Source organism: Acanthaster planci, linkage group LG01 (assembly GCF_054643075.1).
Source record: "Acanthaster planci isolate LZ-2023a linkage group LG01, COTS_SCS, whole genome shotgun sequence".
Taxonomy (NCBI): Eukaryota; Metazoa; Echinodermata; class Asteroidea; order Valvatida; family Acanthasteridae; genus Acanthaster; species Acanthaster planci.
The window spans coordinates 32,707,878-32,714,395 of NC_141777.1; the positions used below are offsets into that span (position 1 = coordinate 32,707,878).

General features: G+C 44.4%; 1 pseudogene; it reads right to left on the reverse strand.

Moving 5' to 3' along the window:
• Positions 1 to 2,106: 2,106 nt before the first annotated feature.
• On the reverse strand, positions 2,107 to 5,972 carry LOC110979323 (maltase A3 pseudogene; annotated as a pseudogene).
• Between the last annotated feature and the right edge of the window lie 546 nt (positions 5,973 to 6,518).

The window sequence follows — 6,518 nt, forward strand, 5'->3', positions numbered from 1 at the left end:
TCTCTGTTTTTCAGTTTTAATTCAGTTTTAATCAGTGACGTATAGCTAGGGCTAAATCTGTGTGTAGAGGGGCAAACTGGGTGCACACATGTTTTCAAGGGGGCACTTAAAGAAACTAAAATGCAGTTGCATTTCAACGGAGACTGTTTACACGTTTCAAATGGAGGGGAAACCCGGGGGCACGGGCATCCGCGGAGGGGAGGGAGTGCCCTATCCCCCCGTAGTTATGTCACTGGTTTTAATTGTAATTGATATCCTAAATTTCCTTCCTTTACTGATTTTTTTTGTGTAAGTACATTGCAATAATAACTTAGTCCCCTTCGCCCCCAGTTGGGCACAAGGCGTCAAAAATTTGCTTCCAACGGGCCCTCTCCTTAATATTAACGGCATGTTGTGCCTCGCCCCATGTCAAACCCATCTCCTTCAGCTCTGCCATCAGTGTATGTCTCCAGGTTGTTTTTGGCCGGAACAGCTTCCTCTTCCCAGATGGAGTCCATCTGAGTGAAATCTTGGGTATACGGCTCTGAACCATTCTGAGGACATGCCTAAGCCTTTGTTGTATTGTTCTTCATTTGAGATTTTATTTGGCCAGACAATTGGGGCAAATTCTCCTGAGGCACCCATCGGGTAATATCCCAACAAGCAATTCTCTCTCGCAATGCTGACAATGAGCAAAGTTTGGTTCACAATTCGAACAGATAACTATTGACCTGGACAGTGTCTTTCATGAATGGACACCACAGCATAGCGGCCCACTGTTGTCGGGAAGAACATGGACAATTATGAATGTTTAAACAGTGCACTTTCAACATACTCTACCCCAAAAGAATGTAAAATAGTTTCAAATCATACTATGAGCTCCGAGCTGGACCAGAGAGGGCGCAATTTTCTTAGCAATGGAGGCTCCTTTGGTGGGATAACTACACTCAGTTCCTGGTTCACGAAGAACTATGAAATGCACGCGTTACGGTCGAATCGTTACCAACAAAATGAACCGACTTTCCCCACCAACATGACTCTTTTCAACCGATGAGGGGGTGCTTCTGCTCAAGGCGCATAAGGTAGCACAAAAGATGTCTCTGCCAAAAATTCACCTTCTATCTATTGTAGACCGTATTTTAAAAGGGTTACATTTGTTTTATTTATGCTATTTCTTCTTCTTGGTATTAATGCAGGTGCTGCCTTGTTGAGATATCTCATCCGCCAGAGTGTGCATATTCGTCTGTCTACGCACTGCCTTGCTGAAAACGAATTAACAATCAAACGGTTGAAGTTTTTTCTCTGTCAGTAGTACATATTACGAGAAATACATAAAATTTGTGTCTCTTGACCCAGGCTGTGTCAAAACGGGCTTCCAGAGCTACGGCTAGGTCTATTGTATCTGCGAGTCTCCACATATTTCTTATGGAATGAATACCTAGACCGGCTCTGGACAATGGAATCGGATGTAATACAAAAGTTTCCGTATTTATTAGTGCGCACTCTTGTGAAAACCTTCTTTCAGGCAAGCATAGGCGACGCGTTCGATTACACCCCTCGCGCTTGACGGTGATTTGTCATACGTTTAGACGAGTATGCGCAATATCTAGTGATAAACGAACGATCTCAAGTAACGGAGGCCCCTGGTCAAAAGGTCATACATCGATTGTATTAGCAAAGTGAATCTGACGAACAGTTTACAGCAACAGGATGGGGGGGGGGGCTAACCCCAGCTCTGATCAAAACAAAATAAATAATGAATAAATAAAAATAGTACAGTTTAACAACAGAACAGAAGACATCCTTTAACGGTTATTATTTGTACATCGGCAACAGTGTAAAGCATTTCCTGAGTGCCTGTCCGTCTGCAACATTCAGATATAAACAGTCTTACAGGCCTGACCTCTCTTAGACCTGCCCCTGAGCAACAGACATCCAAACGTACATTTCGTCTTTCTTTCACAGAATTTAGTTGACTGAGCAGATTTGCCCCTCCATTCAACTCTTTTTTTTTAAACATTCAAACGGATTTAACTTTGCTTCGTAACATGACGCTCGACTATGCCGCCGGTTTTCTGCACTGTATTTTGCGATACTTCCTCAAGTAACCGGCTCTACCAGTGGTCATCAAGTTAGCGCGAGGGTCACGTGAATGTCAAATTGAACGTGCTTGCACGATAAAGGGGCCGTTCCGTTACGCCTCAACACTTGTGCCAGCTGTGGCGTATCCATCAAAATTGGGGCGATTGTGACGGCCAAACGAACACACACGTGTGTTGTGTTAATGGAGGCGATTTTCTTGCCCGTGAAAGTGAAATGCATTCATGCATCGTTACGCAACGCACCAAAAAAATGCACATAATGGAAAGGTGCCTTAACACTGCTTTTCTCATTTGCCACTTGTACCGATATGTGACGTCCAAGTCACGTGAATCCAGCGATGTTGTTGATATTTGGATAGCTGCAAGTGGTCCATTCAAGCTTTAAGAGTTCCTAAAAACCCAAAGAATTGATATATCGCAGTTAACTCAGGTGTGATGCGGAGAGCCAGGCAAGTGGTCAGTGAGCGTGGTCAGCTGACATGCCTTGGCAAGCAACACAGGCTATTAGATCAATCCTTTAATTCACTTTCCCCAATTATGCTTCCATCATACATGAACAAATGGCTTAGGCTGCTGTCTTAAATATCCTGCAGAAAATTCACAAAGCATTTTCGATAATGTTGCATAGCCGAGCCCATCACAAGTTCCTGCAAGTCCATCATAATTTCATCACGAATCAGGCAAGGTCTTAGCTGATGCAGGTCGCAAACTCTATATTCCAACGAACTGACAGAGCATTCCTTTGTCATTGTTCACCTTCTTACTCGTGGTTCTTCTTCAAAAAGAGATGGCACTTGTCTTGTAATGGATGTGACTACGACAGAGATCAGTGGAGGATGTAACAATTCTTGCCCAGAGGTTATAGCATCCGCCAACTACATAGACGACCCCAAAAATGATAGTAAAACGAGACCATAACTGAAACTGTCTGATAAACTAATAACGTGTAACAAATCGTGAAATAGGCCTAAGTGTTTTCAGAACCTGCTTTGCACTCTGCTCTGCACATTGATTTCGTAATCCTGAACTACCATTATGCAAAGCACCTTTGTAGAAAATTACGAGATCTTACATGAAAAGGATTAGTGGCTGAGGAAATCTATAGACTAGCCGACTAGACGCCATAACTGCGGTGGTAACCACTGATCTCCATTGTTAAGTCTTCATAATGGAGATCAGTGGTTACCACCCCACTCATACGCACATTCTTCAGCTTGACGTGCGATAGCATTTGGAAAAACACTACACCCTTTTGGGTCGAAGAGGCATGTAACGCGGCGCCCGTACCACTTGTCCACGAGTGTTGTGTCACCCCAGTAATGGTTCCTCACTCTGGTGTCGAATTACAGTACAGCTACAATAATCACCTCTGCTCATTTCATTTTTAAGGCCGCTCACAACTCCACTTCCTCCGAAGAAATTAAAATAGTGGTCTATGCGCGCACAGAAAGATAACAGATTGCGCCAACATTTTATTTTACTAAATGCACAACGTCACACCAAATGAAGAAAAACAATACCACTTAATGACACAGAATTAAAAGTGCTACATAAAGTAGGATTCTAATTCAACAAAGCAAATACCTCGTCTTCAAATCCTTACCACTCAGTTTGTTCATATAGGCCTAATTAACTGTGATGAAATTGCTGATTGGTATGTGCATTACAATAAGCATAATGCTCTGTTGATTTACTGGAAATATAACGAAACCAGTATCTTCCAATGTAGAGGACAGGTTGTAAAAATCGGTCGGTTTGTCCACTGATACATATTATGGCAGTCTCTCAGAAACCGTGAACGGTTGCATTGCTGCGTTGGCAAGAAAAGCCATTTGAAATTGGTATCGGTAAATTAATCAGGGGCGGATCCAGGGAGGTGTGAAGGTGCACACTCCCCTTTTCGCACCCAAAAATATGAATGAAAAAGAAGAAAAAGAGGTGCCATACTGGCTGAAATTGCACCACAGTGCGCCTAGAGCACAAAACGGCTCCGGACCCCATGCCGTCGGGCATTTTACCATTACTGCTTCAGTTCACGCCGACGCCACCCCCCCTTCTGGAAAATCCTGGATCCGCCCCTGGTAACCTTTACATTGGCGCGCTTGTTCACTCTACGGAGACTTTGATGACAAGTGCCTCGCCTATTACCACGAAGACCTTGCTCATGTCTTGAGACTCCCCGTCTCGATCCATGTTACCACTAACGGCGATGATACCAGTGTTACTTTTGATCTTCAGTTGGTGACCTTCCATCAAAGCAGCAGAATAGTCATCAGTAGAATCAGAGGTACCAGCGTTGATGATGACTAGGAATGAATCGAATCCCAAGGTATCAGGCATGCGAAGGAAGGAGAAGATCGTTTCTGTCACAATTACGTACTTGAGGTGATTGGTCTGGAAAGCAGGCTCGTCTTTACGAAGGGCTGCCAATTTTTTGTAGAGCGCCAACGCGGAGGTGTTATCTGCCTTCTGGTCAGCAACGTTGACTCCTAAGAGGTAGTTCTGGTTAACAGGAAGCCACATTTTATCTGTTGTGGTGCTAAAACCAGCGTTGGATGTGGTGTCCCACTGCATCGGGGAACGCTCTGGGTCGCGTGTGTACTTCTTCCAGCCATTGGGGTGAACGATGGCGTACGGATCCTGGGATTCGTCCAGTGAAACCCAGGTATTTTCCATAACTATCTCCTCCCCATAGTAAGTCTTTGGGGTTCCGGGAAGAAGCATATTCAAGACATTTAAAGCTTTGGAGTACTTAACTCCCACACGGTCAGAAATACGAGAACAGTCGTGATTGCCAATCACCCAGTTTGGCCACTTATCTTGTGGTAAGTCCTCCATCCAATCATTGACAAGTTCGTAAATCAGTTTTCCGGATAGTGTATGCTTATTTAATTTTGTGAGTCCAAAGTTGAAAGGGTAATCTGCTTCAGGGCGGCCTGGGGTTCCATAGTATGGGAGGAGCGTACGTTGGGTGTCGTTTGCTTCCATTATCATGATCCGATAGTTGGGTTCGGCGCTGTACTCATCGAAAATGCATCGCCATTCGTAGATAAGTTCGTGCACCTCCGGAAGATCAAACGTCTTGTCATGAATAAAACTGTCGTAGGAGGTGTGACCACCTGGCACCAACAAATGATCGGGATTTACTGGTTCATCTTCCAAGTCTTCGCTTTCGTAGATGTGTCTGATTGCATCGACACGAAAACCGTCCACCCCTTTCTTCAGCCAGAATCTCAGTACGTCTATTATCTCTAAATGCACGGCAGGGTTACGGTAATTCAGATCCGGTTGACTTGTAAGGAACTGATGCAGATAGAACTGTTGCCTCTCTGGCACCCACTCCCATACTGTGCCACCCAGTAGCCCTACCCAGTTATTTGGAATGCACTGTTCAGGCGGATCAGAGCAATTCTGTCTTGGGTCAACCCACACGTAGTAATCTTTATAGGGATTGGATTCATATTTATTTTTTCTGCTTTCGACAAACCACGGATGCTGGTCGCTAGAGTGGTTGGGGATAAAATCCACCATGACTTTAAGCCCGTGCCGGTGCGCCTTGGTGATCAGCTCGTCAAAGTCAGCCATAGTTCCGAATATGGGATCGATATCCTTGAAGTCAGCCACATCGTAGCCGAAGTCGGCCATAGGCGACTTGTACACGGGATTCAACCAGACTGTACCTACCCCGATGTCGTTGAAATGCTCCAGCCGAGAGGTAATACCAACCAGATCCCCCACACCGTCGCTGTCAGAGTCCATGAAAGAGCGCGGGTAGATTTGGTAAATGATTGTGTTCTTCCACCATTCGTCCCATCGAAATCCAATTGCCGGTGTGAATGCCAGTGTCAAAGTGACAAATACGAAGAACATGGAAATCTGAAAGGGCGCCATGTTCAGCGTATAGCCCGCTTTCCTTCAGACGAACAATTTCTTCAATGGAAACTACAATTTGGTAGCGCAAGGCCTACAAAAGAAACACGCCTCGCACCTTTATGGCGCACGTCCTCATATAATTTTGCAGAATGGATCGTGTGCTTGCGGCATTTGATATTTTTGATTAAAATGGACAAAACATCTGTTTCTAGGGCTCAAAATTGCGGACGTTTTCACTGCAGCCTGTTCAACTTGCATCCATGCAAGTACATCTGTTGTACAGTGGTTGCCGTGGGTCACGGCTGATGACAATAAGGACAAAGACGTGTCACCATATTTGATAAAACTTGAGTGGTGGAGTTCTGGGCTGGAGCCGTTCGGTCAGTCTCGTGAAGCAATATAAGCACAGAGCTCTGGTTTTATATGGATACCAAGCCCATTATATTACCATTTGTTATTCAATTTTCCAAGGTTTATCTCTTGTTCATGACATCCTTGTTAATTTAATCAGAAATGCCAATACTTCAGGTGGATAAAAGTTATATGATTCTTTTAAAATGGAGT